At 39.1% G+C, this 14,603-nt stretch overlaps 1 pseudogene; it reads right to left on the bottom strand.

Moving 5' to 3' along the window:
- Positions 1–643: 643 nt before the first annotated feature.
- Positions 644–1,434, bottom strand: LOC132428169 (polycomb group RING finger protein 5 pseudogene; annotated as a pseudogene).
- Positions 1,435–14,603: the final 13,169 nt, after the last annotated feature.

The following is a 14,603-nucleotide window of genomic DNA, read 5'->3' as shown; positions in this document are numbered from 1 at the left end:
AAACCTCACAACAACCTGCTTTATTGATGAGGCAAAGAGGTAAACCCAATCTAGACAACCGTACAGTATTAGTCTCTACACAAGCTTGCTTCCAGGCAGTGCTTGTGTCCTTGCTTTGACCTCCAAACTCTTTTTTTTTAAAACAGGACAGTGGCTCAAGAACCACTTTTCTAAATATATTTCCCATACAAAATAATTTCAAGATATAATAATTATTAGTTCCTTGTACAGTAGTCTGTTTAAACAAGAATTAATCAAATAGTAAGTATGTGAAAACAGCAACACCACAAAGATTGAGCCATATTACTAGTGTAATCAAACATTAGAGCAGTCTTGGAACAGGCAAGCAAAATATTCAGAAGGCTGAATCGTGGCTGCACACCTAACTGATTTCAACCATAACTTGTACACTGTGAGACAGCACAGATACCTTATGCAGATGGTTCAGTAGCAGAATGGCACTTGGTTTGCTCTTAATAGAAACAACATAAATGCAACTGACAATCTAGAGACAGACAACGGCCTTATTCACATGCTGAAAATCTGGTTGTGTCCCTCCAGTCCACACTCCATTCACTGTGCAGTCTGTCGATGAGTAAACACATAGTGCAGGATTCATTCAGTGGGATCTAGGCCTCGTGGTCTAACCAAAATCAATTCTTGGTCGATACTGCAATACCATGGGGTATGGGGGTATGACTGATACGAAGGGCTATCCTGAGAGCAGACTTGTGAAGCTGAGCAGTTCAGACACCGAAAGTTTTTGCCTCTTAGTCTCCATCTTGTCATGTAGATGAACTCCATAGTATGGTCCTTCCCCATAATTTCACCATTGCACAGCACATTCAACTCATAAAAACTTGGAAGTTTTAGTTTTAAACTTAGAAATTTTTTAATAGTTCCCATAGTTATATGTGTAGAGCACCAAATGAATTTCTTCATTAAACCCTTTACTACATTGTCCCCTGATTGTCCATTATTTCATAAACAATCTAGACATATAGCAATCTATGGGTCTCTTCTGTGATAGTCTTTATCATCTTGATTTTCATCACCTTCATCTACTTTAGGCTTGTCAACTTTTGAAGTATCATCTTGTCCATTTTCTTGAAGCTTGTTTTTCTTCCAAAATTCAGACTCCCACTCAAGTTGTTATTCTCGTAGTCCAGGGACAAACTTAAATATAATTTCCTCTAATGTGTTATCCAACTTCACCGTTTCTAACGGGTTTGTCTCATGAACCTGTTTGCCACACCTTGGACATATCATTGCTGTCTTCAAAGTGCTGGACAATACAAGTCTTACAGAAGGTATGGAGGCATTCTGTCACTGTAGCTGGCTTGATCAGATACAGATATAGCAGGTAAAGATTGAAATGTAAGGATTGATGTAAGGATTGAAATGTTTCACCAGGTGTTTCCTCTGGGTAGCCATTCGTGGTTAGCTAGGACTGGCTCTAGTAGTTCAGGCAAGCAGGGGTATGAAAGTATGATCCCAGTAGCTGGTGTGGAGTTCCCAACTGGATGTCCTGAGGCATGAGAACTAAAATCCAGACTTCTCATGAGATCGCTGGTCATCACTCCTTTTGGTGATTCTGCTTTCCCATATAGTTCTGGAGGCTGGAAGTCTGAAATCAGGAAGGCACCATGGTTGGGTGCTGGCGAGAGCCGCCTTCTGGTTTGCAGGTGGCCGACCATGGTTGTATCCTCACACATGTGAAGAGCAGAGTAGAGGAAGCAAGCTGTCTCATGATTCTTTGGCTGCACTGCAAGACGTGTGGGATCTTGGTTCCTTGACCAGGGACCGCTGGACCACCTCCAAACTCTTTTTTTTTTTCTTTGCGGTACGCGGGCCTCTCACTGTTGTGGCCTCTCCCATTGCGGAGCATGGGCTCCAGACGCGCAGTCTCAGTGGCCATGGCTCACGGGCCCAGCCGCTTCGCGGCATGTGGGATCTTCCCGGACCGGGGCATGAACCCGTGTCCCCTGCATCGGCAGGCGGGCTCTCAACCACTGCACCACCAGGGAAGCCCCAAACTCTTTTTTAATCTGAATACTCTCACTCCCTGCTCTTGTTGCTCCCTGAGGCCTTCACTCATGCACTCTCCCCCAAACTCAGGAGATTAGCATAAATTCTTCAAAGCTCTATAAAAGACAGGAGTGTAGTTGTCTTCTAGCAGCTTCTTGTAAGCTACAAAAATCTATTCTTTTGGTGAACCCACTGGACATAATTTTAGTCCTCTTTTACTTGTCCTTTCAGCATTGGATATGGTGGTCACTCCTCCTTGAAGTCTTTTCTCCTGATCCCTGTGATGCCCACATCTGGCTTTCCTCCCATCCTTCAGGCCAGTCTTTCTCAGTCTCTTGGAAATCTTCTCTTTTAACCTTTAAAGACTGGTCTCCCATTCTTACTTTCCTCCCTCCTCTGCACACTTTCTCTGGGTGATCTCATAAGCCCTAATGCTTTAACCATTATTTGCATGAGGATGGTTCCCACATCTTTATCTCCAGAACTTCCTGAGCTCCAGTCTTACCATCCACGCAAGCAACTTGTCCATCTGGGTGTCTCATGAGCACATACAGCTCAGCATTTCTCAAACAGAAATAATTATTTTCCCTCTTAAGCCTGCTGTTTCTTTTATATTGCCTTCCTTTTTGAATAGATTTCCAAGCTGCATATCTGCTTGTCATCTGATTCCTCCTCTGACAGCCCTACCAATTACCAAGTCCTGGAAATTTTTTTTTTTAATAAATTTTTTAAAATTTTTGGCTGCATTGGGTCTTCTTTGCTGTGTGTGGGCTTTTCTCTAGTTGTGGCGAGCGGGGGATACTCTTCGTTGTGGCGTGCAGGCTTCTCATCACAGTGGCTTCTCTATGTTGCGGAGCACGGGCTCTAGGTGTGCGGGCTTTCAGTAGTTGTGGTGGGCGGTCTCAGTAGTTGTGGCTCATGGGCTTAGTTGCTTCACAGCATGTGGGAACTTCCCTGACCAGGGCTCGAACCCATGTCCCCTGCATTGGCATGTCCATGTCCCCTTTTAACCACTGCATTACCAGGGAAGTCCCAAGTCCTAGAAATTTTGAATTACTTTGGGAAATCACTTTCAAAACCACTTATGTCTCACTTTTGTAACTTCCACTTGCCCACTTGTCTGTATTCCTGACCATCTCATAATTGGCCTTCCTTCTATCAGTCTAGCTCTCCTTCCAGATAACTAGTCCTCATGATGCAGTCTGAGAGGTCATCCCAGTATGCAAATTGAACCATGTTATTTTCCTGCTTGAACTCTTCATTGGTTTCCTGCTGCTCTTAGAATTAAGTGTGAATTTCATCAGCGGCCAACAAGACCCTTCATGATCCTATCCCTTCTTACCTCTCCAGCACATCACAGTGTGTTCCTTTTCACCCTGTGCTCTGTTCATAGTGACCTTGAAGTCTTTGCATAAGCTCTTTCCTCAGCTTGGAACACATTTCCCTCAATTTGGCCACCTGGCCAACCCCTGCCCATTCCACTTTTTTTTTTTTGGTGAGACAGACCTGTGCTTAGATGTTGCTTGCTCTCCATGCCTTCTGTGACTTCTGAGGTGCCTTCTCTAGTCCCTCAAACCAGGGTTAGGTGCCTCCTCTTTACCCTCACAGCACCTGTAACTAGTCCTATTCAGCATCTATTCTTCTAGGTTGCAATTGCCAAAGGTTGCATATCTTTTCCATAGACTAAACTCTGGGAAGGCAGGGTTGGTCTTTCCTGCTCTTATAGCCCTACTGCTTGCACAGTGCCTAGTAGAAGCTCTATACATATTTAATAACTGAAAAAAAAAAGATCAGAAAGAGGAAGCTCGGAATATGGGCTCTGGAGTGAAAAAAAAGAAAAAAACCCTTGGGTTTAAATCCCACCTTTGCTCCTAATAGTTATATGACCACTGCTACTTGCTATATGACTTACGTTGACCTCCTGAAGCCTCAGTTTTGTCATATGTAATATGGGAATAATAGTAAAACCAAATTTACAGAGTTGTTTTCAGACTTCTGTGAGATAAAGCATGCAGATCAATTAGCCCCGTGACTGGAACATGGTCATTGCTCAATAAATGTCGCTATTAGTAGTACCGTCCTTGCAAGGCACACAAAGTCTAAAACCAGACTGCCAGGATTCAAATCCTGGCTTTAAAAGCATAAACAGACTCACAGATACAGAGAACAAGCTAGTGGTTGCTAGAGGGGAGGGGGTGGGTGGGATGGGCGAAATAGGTGAAGGGGTTAAGAGATACAGATGACCAGTTATAAAATAAAAAAGTCACATGGGTGTAATGTACAGCACAGGGAATATAGTCCATCATTTTGTAATAGCTTTGTATGGTGCGTAATCTATAAAAATATCGAATCACTATGTTGTACACCTGAAACTAATATAATATTGTAGTTCAACTATATTTCAATTAAAAAAAAACCCTGGTTTTACATCCTACCAGGCATGGGACCTTGGGCAAGTCGTTAACCTCTCTGTGCCTCAGTGTCCACATCTTTAAAATGGGAAATTAACAGCATATGCCTTAAGGTATTATTGTGAGGGTGAAATGAGCGACTGTGACAAAGATTCTCTCCTTGACCAAACTTTATAGTCATGCTCTTTTGAGCCCTCTGCTCAACTAAACCTGACCCTTCGGACTTCTGTCTCCATCCTTGTAAAGTCTAGTTTTAGCAAGAATCCTGTCAAGTCAGTTTAGCCAGAATACTCCACTCTTGATATCTGATCATTCTTGACATGTGATCAAATTCCTCATCACCCACCATCTCCCTGGTGATGTCTGATCACCCTTACCTGCCTTCAGCAAGAATCCTGTTAGGTTGGTGTAGCAAGAATTATGCTACCCTCTGAGATAGTTTTTCATCCACAGACCCCTCTACTCTTCTCCTAGGCTATAAATTCCAGTTTTTAACTTGTTGCATTCAGAATTGAGCCCAGTTCTATATTGAGATATTTTTTCTCCTATTGCAGTAGTCCTGAATAACAATCTGTTTTTATTGTTTAAACTACTGTCAGGGTCTGGTTTTTCTCTGACACCTGGCATACTATGTCAGGCTATGGGAACATTTGCTATTATTATTGCCTGTATAAAAAGGAAACTGCCCTTGCCTAAAGGAAATAATAAAGTTTAATTTTTGTTCTTAGCCTCTTTCTGGAAGGGTAAGAAATATAACAGGAGCTGACAGTATTGTTCCAAATGAAAAGTAAAACACTGTCAATCTTTTAGACATTGGACCCATTCAGTGCTTAGCAGCAGATGATCATAAAAACCTAGATGTTTTTCACAAATCAGATTATATAGGGATTTGTGACCAAACCTTCACTTTCTCAGGGATTTTCTGGTATTATGCAGTGAAAAATGCTGTGTTTTGCAAAGCTCAAAACTCATGGTATCACATGGGTAAAAATTATTTACAGGTAAGTTCAGTTGCTGTGGAATCATTTTAAATATTTTATATGATCAAAGAAGATGCTGGTAGGTTGCTTTAGTATGTGATTTTTCAAATGTATAATAATGCTTTCTTTTTCTGAATTTCCACCATCCCTAGTCTTTCACTTCATGAAGAAGCATATACAACTCAGTTCTAGTCTTTTGTATTAACTCTCAGATAAACACAATTTTCATGTCGGTTTTGGAAGTTTTTAAGAAATGTGTTTCTTATGAGAGCCTAAGAGCTGGGGGTGATTAATACACAAATGAACAAATAGTAGAAGGGAGTGATATATCAATGTCAGAATTCTGTAAGTAGCAAATAACTTTTCTACAATTAGAAGCAGCATGCTTTATGATTTTAGTCACTGAATAAATAAACAGGGAGCCTGTGAAACACTGAGTCTTGTAGGTGAGAATGAGTGTGGGAACCAAGGAGGTAGAAGTCTGTAAGAAGCCCCAAGCTCTAACATACTAGTTTAAAGAAAAAAAATCCCTAGGAGAAGGAATTGTCATGAAAAGAGGTTAAACTTGAATAAATATGGTGACTCTATTTTTATCTCCTTGCATTAATTGAAAGCTGTTTTTTTGTCTGATAACATTTCCTTTCCAGTAGAAAATACTTACTAGGAGACAGTTTTCCACAGTCTCTTGCGTTTCTGCATATCCTGTGAGTAGAGGCACTGGCTGCCTTTGTCTAGACTATCTTTTCAAGGATATTTGTATAGCAAACAGCCTTGGAAGATAAGATAGTGTCTCCCTTCAGAACAAAGGGCAGGCTCATCACAAAAGGTTTGGGTTCCCAAAGCTCAGGGTTCCTCTTCTGCATTTCCAACCTGCTGAGTGTGCAGGTGTTTCCCTTGTCATCCCCATGAGGGAATTGCATGTCCTGAAATGACACAAGAAAATGATAATACTCTGGCTACTACTATTGCTATAAAACTATCTATATATCTTTAGATATCTGTATCTATATATATCTATATGTATAGATATAAAGGAATCTTGTTTCTTCTGCCAGTACCCATGAAGCTGTGTGTGGCAGCTAATTTGCTGCTTGCAAGTAGGGTTAAATCTCAGAACCCTTCAAAATTCTTGACAATACTTTTCTTATGTTCTATTTCCAGAAAGACAATTTATATATTCTTTGCTCTCCCATAATAATTTCTTGTTTTGAGTTTCCTTTACATGATTTTTTTCTCATTCCTTGTCTCAGCCACCTATAAACAACATATAGAGATTTTCCTACCATTCTTAATGATTTACTGCATCACTGTCTCTTTCTATTACCAGTCCTGAAGCACCTCCCTTGGGAATCTTTATACTCCCTTTCCAGATTCTCAGATGCTTCAGTTCCAGTGGCCTCCATTAAAAAAAATTACTTAATTACCTGGTTTGAACTTAGTCAAACTAAGGCAGACTTAGTCAAACATCAGTCAAAACTCCATTGCCTGCAAGATTTCAAAGTTTGAAATTTCCTCTTCTCACCACGACCTCGTCTTTTTCCTCTTCTACTCCATCATTCATCCTTAACTAGCTCCTGGCCTCATCTTTTCTTTTAGTCCTTTGATATACTTCTCTCAATTCTCGCTTTACTTAATTTTGATTATAATTGAGTGCTAAATACTCTGTTGTACAAACACTCTTTTCTCACAACAAATTAGGAGGATAGGCACTATTACTATCTTGATTCCTCAGACTAAAAATTTGAGACTTAGGGGTGAAATAAAATTCCCAACACTACAGAGGTAGCAAGTTACAGAACAAGGGCTTCATTTAAAGCCTGATAAACTCTAGATCTATATCTGATTTCTGGCTTTACCACCTATTTTGTAATGATAAACTTTTTAAGTCCTATAGGCTACTCCGTAGAGTATTAGACTATTGTATATTGCAAAATAAAGTTAAAAATCTGGATAAATGTACCTATAAAATCCCTGCTACTTTCAGATTCATTCTACCATTCAGCAACTTTTTTTTTTTTTTTTTTTGCGGTACGCGGGCCTCTCACTGTTGTGGCCTCTCCCGTTGCAGAGCACAGGCTCTGGATGCGCAGGCTCAGCGGCCATGGCTCACGGGCCCAGCCGCCCCACGGCACGTGGGATCTTCCCGGACCGGGGCACGAACCCGCATCCCCTGCATCGGCAGGCAGACTCTCAACCACTGCGCCGCCAGGGAAGCCCCCATTCAGCAAATTTTTGATCACAGGTTGTTGTTGACTTTTTATCATATTTCTCACAATGATTGTTTAAAGTCTTCTCCAAATTCCCCAAGCCTCCAATTCTATACTAGTCTCTCTGGTTTGAAGTCATCAGTAGAAGCTTTCAGTTCATTCCACTGAGGTTCATTCTCTTTCTCTTTCTTACTTCTTTCTCTCAGGATGCAATATCTTCCAAGCCTAGACCTTCCATCTGTGGTACATTAAAAAATTACTCTTACTTCTATAACTGCCAGGGCTTTATTTGCATTTTACTTTCTTGTATTTGGATTTCACTCCTTTCACTCACTGAAAAATGTGGGTCTCAGAAATACTGGTCACAAAAATCAGTATTTTATAAACACTCAATTTAATCCCCTTCTGTTAGTTATCATTTTCACTACTTCTCTATAGCTTTTGATACTCCTTGTTTCCAAGTAAAAGCAAATGGCCAGGACTCCAAGCAAGGTCTCTGAATTTGGAACCAGCTTTGAACTTGGACTCTTCAACTAAACTAGCTATGAAATCTTAAATTTTAACCTCTCTGAGCCTTAGTTTCCACATCTCCAAATGAGAACTTTTATATATACCTTCAGTTTTCTTAGGAAGATAAAGTGAAATTATAAAGTTCTGAGCATGTTTCTGATGAATAAGTAATCTTCAGTAAATGACAGCTATCTCTGTTATGTCATTAACACAGTGTCTGAGACATAGTAATTTGTTTCTGTTTTCCTCCCCCAACTTCTCTTATTTTATGTGATGTTTCATATTATTTGTTTTCCATTTACTTTTTGGACAGATATTTTCTTCTTTCGTTGGTCTTGTCTTCTTCTAACTCTATGTTTCCAAACTTAATCCTTAGACCACTTATTTTATCTTTTTATAGTTGTGTCTTTGTCCAGTTGTATCCTCTCCTGCATTTTCTACTATCATATTTATGCCAGGGTTATCACGATCTATGTCTCTAGTGCCACGTATTTTAACTCAAAGATTATAAAATTACAGAATACTTGAGCACATGATCATTATAAAAATTCAAATAACATAAATATATAAAGAGTAAAACATGAAATTTCCTCTCCCCACCAACATCTAGTCTTACAACATCTGCTATGTCTCTTGGGTTTAGAGGGTGGGACATGTGTTATTATGCAGATTTTTCCGTGCATTTGTATCCAACCAATAAGCAACAACATACAGGATTTGATTTTTTAACATAATGTAATCCTAAATTCTTAATCTGCATTTCCATTTTCCTGTTATAAACTTTCACCCGGGTATCCCAGTGGAAAATTGACATGCAAGCTGTACAAAACTGCACTCATGTCCCTTCCTGAACAGCATCTACTCCTGACTTCTCTGTCTGCCTGGTCCTTGTGGATAAACTTAGTCACTTTGCCATCTCCCTCTCCTTTATCCCCCACACATCAAACCGTTTGCCAAGTTGTATAAATTCCAACTCTACGGGGTCTCTTTTGTCCTTTTTCTTAAATTCTCTGAGATATTTTTGATCACACTGATAGTGTAATTCAGACTACCAATTTGTATAAGAATTGCTTTGTATTTCAGTTTTGTAGGAAAGGTTTTTCTCCCTTCCTAGACCAGTGCCAAGTTTTAGACTCTTGTTTGTTCTTCCATTCTGTGTTTCCCCCATCACACTTTAATTCTTTATCACACTCTCTGCTTTTGCTACTGCAGTAGAAGCTCCTCAAGAGCAGAGACCACATTCCTCACTTTCAGTTTCTTAATAGATTCTCCATCTTGGACATTTATGTTCCCTTTTCAGTGCTAAATCAAACAATGGTGCTTCTTAACACTGATTTTTAAAAATTTTTCTTGGGATATAGTTGATTTACAATGTTGTGTTAGTTTCAGGTGTACAGCAAAGCGAATCAGTTATACATATACATACATCCACTCTTTTTTAGATTCTTTTCCCATAGAGGCCATTACAGAGTATTGAGTAGAGTTCCCTGTGCTATACATGTACAGTAGGTCCATATTAGTTATTTTATATGTAGTAGTGTATATATGTCAATCCCAGTCTTCCAATTTATCCCTCCCCCTCTTACCCCCCCAGTAACCATAAGTTTATTTTCTGCGTCTGTAACTCTATTTCTGTTTTGTAGATAAGTTCATTTGTAGCCTTTTTTTAGATTCTACGTATAAGCGATATCATGATTTTTTTTTTGCTATACAGTAGGTTCTCATTAGTTATCTATTTTATATATAATAATGTATATATTTTAATCCCAATCTCTCAATTCATCGCCCCCCCCCACCATTGATTTTTGAACTTGATTTGATGAAGTGTGGGAACTTTCCCACCTCTAGTGTCTTCCTGCCTTAGTCTGTTCTGCACATCTTGGCAGAAAATATTCATAAAACCCAGCTCCAATCATGTCATTCTTTTGCTGAAACTGTTTGTTGGCTCCCCACTGACTACTGAATATGTATACAGTTCTTCTCTTGGTGTCAAGGCCTTTCATGATATGACTCCAAAATATCTTTCTGGTTTATCTACTCCCGGTTGTCATTCCCTAAGCTCTAGATTACTCATATTTCTACCAGTCCTTGCTAGTCAAGTTTTCATAGGCCTTATTCTCTAGCTTTGCTGTCTTCCTAAGACTCTGTCTGTATTTAGGAGCCCTGCCTCCATCTCCATTTATAGATATTCTACCCATCTTAAGGCTTCATTTCAAATGACACCACCCATAATCCTGCTGGAATTAATCATATCTTTTTTTTCCCAGCTGTTTGGGACTTTGTCAGCAGCGACTCTATCTTGGTCATCTGTGTACCTCTTGCAATGTCTTGCACAGTGCATGGATATATGGAAAATTAGGTGTCAGGAGTTGCTGATGGAGGCAAACAGATAACTTTTGGGGGGTGGGTAACTACTTCTGGAGGGAGAAAATAGGGAATAATAGCAATTAATTAATGAATTTTTAATTTATCCAATACATATTTATTGGATAGATACTCTGTACTGGGCACTGTACTAGGCACTGAAATGTGATGGAAAATGGGCAACATTACCTCTGTCCTCAAAGAGTTTAAAATTAAGAAAACAATTGTAATAAATAATTAAAATAAAGAGTAGTAGAGGAAGTATAAGGTACAGTGAGGACACATAGTTGAAGAGTCTGACCTGTCTGCTGAGGATGGGGGAAGTGACAAACTGAAGGAAATATAGGATCTAGCCACAGACAGTGGGGTAGGTGTGGCAGATTGTTTCATACAGAGAAAATAGTAAGTCTGATGGCCTTGTGGTTAGAATTCACGGGACACATGAAACAAGTTTGGTGCAGCTGGTGTATAGGGTAAGCAGAGTGGCAAGAGACATAGTGAAGAGGTCCAATCACAGAACCATGTAAACCATGGTAAGGAGTTTGAATTTTTCCACTAAGGACAATAAAAAACCATTAAAAGATTTTGAAGCAGGGAATGACTTGATTAGATTTATGTTTTGACAGTTTCCTTTTGGTGTGGAAATAGAGGTAGAATAAATTCAAGGAGATATATTAAAAGTCTGTTTTAGAAATCCAAGCAAGGTAGAGAGAGAGAGAGAAAATATGAATGAATGATGACAATAACTTATCTTGGGGATGTAGCTGTGCAGATTTGAAAAATGTTTAGGAGACTGCACAGCATAATAGTTAAAACTATCGCTTTCTGAATTTTCACTTCATATTTTTTAGGTGAACAACTTGGCAAGTTAGCTAACATCTCTAAGGTCAAGTTTCCTCATCTCTAAAAATGGGAATAATAAAGAATTCAACTACATAATGCACGTAAAAGCTTTTTGCACAGCCCTTGGCACATAGTAATCACTCAGTAAAATATTACTTATTATTAGAATTAACACAACTTGAGTGACTGGGAAGGATGAGGGAGAAGATGGAGACAATGAGATCATTCAGACTGTAGTTTACTTATTGAGTGGATAGTGATGCCATTCAATGAAATTTGGAAGCAAGTGTTGAGGAGGGGTGGGAAGACAATGAGTTTGAGTGAAGATGTAGGAATTAGCTTAACAGGTCTGGAATTCAGGAGAGAGATTTGAAAGTTACTTACATAAGGGTATTTCTTGAAAAGATTGGCAGGTTTCTATCTTCTCCTGTCCTTATTACCTCGCAATCCATGTTGCACTTGTCCCCACTACTCTATGGGAATGGAGTGCTCTAGTTGCTAATTTAATTCATGTGAGTGGATGGGAATGTCTGGGGAGTAGGTGTGGTGTGAGAACAGAAGAAGGTGCAGGGAACCCTGGGATCACCAACTTCTAAGGGGTGGGTAGAGGAACAGGAGACTGTAAAGGAAAAGGGAGTGTGTAACCAGAAGGAAAAACCAGGAGACAGTCATGCCACAAAGCCAGGCAGAACAAGTATTTCCAGAGGAGGGAATGGTCAGTTGTTCTGTTGAGTGTAAAGAAATGTAAGGTCTAAAAATTATTAACTGGATTTAGCAATGATGATGTTAATGATGAACATTTTCATAGAGTGAAACTTTGCATAGAGTGGTGAGGACAGGAGAAAGATCGGAGTAGACTGAGACCTGATTAGGAAGTGAGAAAATAGAATCCTGGCAACGCTTTCAAGAAATTTGGCCGTGGAAGGGTGAGAGAGAACAGGAGCTGAAGAGGGAGATGAGGGTAGAGAATTTGTTTTGTTTTGAAAAACGGGGTTAATATTAGCATATTTAAGTGACGATAAGAAGGAGGTGGTAGAAAGGTAGAAGTGTAGAGGGCCAGGAAATTAGAGAGAAACAGGTGAAGATAGAGCAGAGAGGCCCATGAAAACACTCTGGAGTTGAAAGATGACAAATTAGGGATTCCAGCATGATGAGCCAAAATAAGTCCGTCGTGGTATTTTGGTACACAATCTTTCCAAAGATAAAAGGGCTTTGGACTAAAGAAAAGCAATTTCTGTGGCTCTGTTTTATAGTAGGTGATTTCACAAAGTTCATGGGGTGAGACTCACATTTATAAGAGAAGATGAAAAGAGGAAGGTTTTAGAGAGGTTATGTTTGTACTTATAGAAGCAAAGAGTTTCTTCAGAAATGGCAATAGAGAATGAAGAGACATCAAACATCTGAAGAACTGACTTGCTTGATCATCTAGGAGACTGGTCTTGGACACTTTTTGGCAAAAAATGTTGCATATGAAAGAATGTCTAGATGTAATCAATAATCAGACTTTGAGGAAGGAGGATCATAAAGAAACTTCTCTTGAAGAACAATAACTGAAGCTGAGTAGGATTGATATATATACATATTTTACATGACATATCCCAGGGGCAAGTAAATTATTTTGTAAGAATTTTAGAGAAATACAGTGTCTGTTTTCTCTTAGATTGTGAGGCAGCACAGACATATCTGTGCTAATTTCAGAGAATGTTTTATTTATCTGCCACTTCTTTAAAACCTTCTATCTCCCAACCATGTACATTCTATATTTTTGACAAATGGGCCTTTTGTGCACAAACTTCATAATCAAATTGGTTCAAGAATAAATTGCTGAAAGTGGAACTTTCTTACATTAGCCCTTGTGACAGCTAATGAAGATGAATGGGATAAAGCAGGACTTCCCTTTATGAAGGAGGAGCTCTCATTCCCCACTGTGTTGGCTAAAGGCAAATTTGTTTGCAAAGGTAAAAAATAGAATAATCTAATTGCTTAATTCTTGTGGAAAGCTATTGTCAGACAGCCTGCTCAAATACACAGACATTTGCTAAAGAAGCAAGTGTAAAACTCTTGCATACACATCCAATAGAAACCTCAATTTTTTTCTCCATTGGACATTTGATCAGAAAATGTTTATATTTGATCTGAAGAAAAAAGAATTCCCTCGATTTCACTGATGTTCAGATTAACTATCTGAACAAACATTTCTGGTTGCTTTAATTCTGGGAAATAAAGACCATAGTTGGAATTGTGGAATGACTAGAACTATGGAGATCATAAGCAAATTTGAGAATGGTTCTTGTCCTCAGCTAATACACCAGCCAAGTATATGAAGCAATTGGAACTCGTATACACTGCTGGTAGGCATCACATCAGCACAATTACTTTGGGAAATTGTTTGGCAATATCTACTAAAGGCAAATATATACCTACACTATGGTCCAGCGATTTCAGTCCTGGCCATTACCAACAAATTATTTGTATGAGAATGTTCATTATTGCCATTAGTCAGCATAGCCCCAAACTAGAAACAACTTAAATATCCTTCTACAGAATAGAATAGAATACCTGCATAACAATCAAAAAGAATGAGCTATCGACCAAGGAACAACATAGCTGAATCTTAAAAACAATGTTGAGTAAAAGAAGTCAGAGGCAAAAGAATACACACTATATCTGTATGGTTCCATATTTTTAAAAGTTCAAGGACAAGCAAGATGGATGCATGAGGATAAAGGTTAGAATGGTGGTTACCCTTGGTGGTGGACATTGACCTGGAGGGGGCACAAGAGAACCTTCTGTAGTGCTGGAGATGTCCTAGACTCCAGTGTGATTGTAAGAGTAGCAATTAAAAGAGGGTTGTACATATGTAAAGATCCACTGAGCTGTGTATTTCAGATTTGTACACTTTACAATATGTTATACTTCAATTTAAAAAATGGACCATTTCTCCACATCAGTGACTTTTTTTAAGCCTTTTTATCTACAGAGAGGGCAAAAGAAGGCAATTATCAGGGCTTGTCTCCTTGACCATGACTTTGCTGGCCTTGGATGTTTTCAGGTAGATCAGACCAAATGACAAAACCTCACTAAACTGAGTAATTGATTTTCGGTTAGGAGGTAACAACTGAAACAACTGAATATTTATTGGATTTAAAGTAGTTATTAAAGATAAATTTGATTTACAGAGCCACAGAGGCTTTGAGAGCATTCTGTAAACAACTTTTTGCATTTGTTCTATCCATGAATCAATAGTCACAGGCCTATGA

Source organism: Delphinus delphis, chromosome 7 (assembly GCF_949987515.2).
Source record: "Delphinus delphis chromosome 7, mDelDel1.2, whole genome shotgun sequence".
NCBI lineage: Eukaryota > Metazoa > Chordata > Mammalia > Artiodactyla > Delphinidae > Delphinus > Delphinus delphis.
This window is presented reverse-complemented; position numbering and strand designations above follow the sequence as displayed.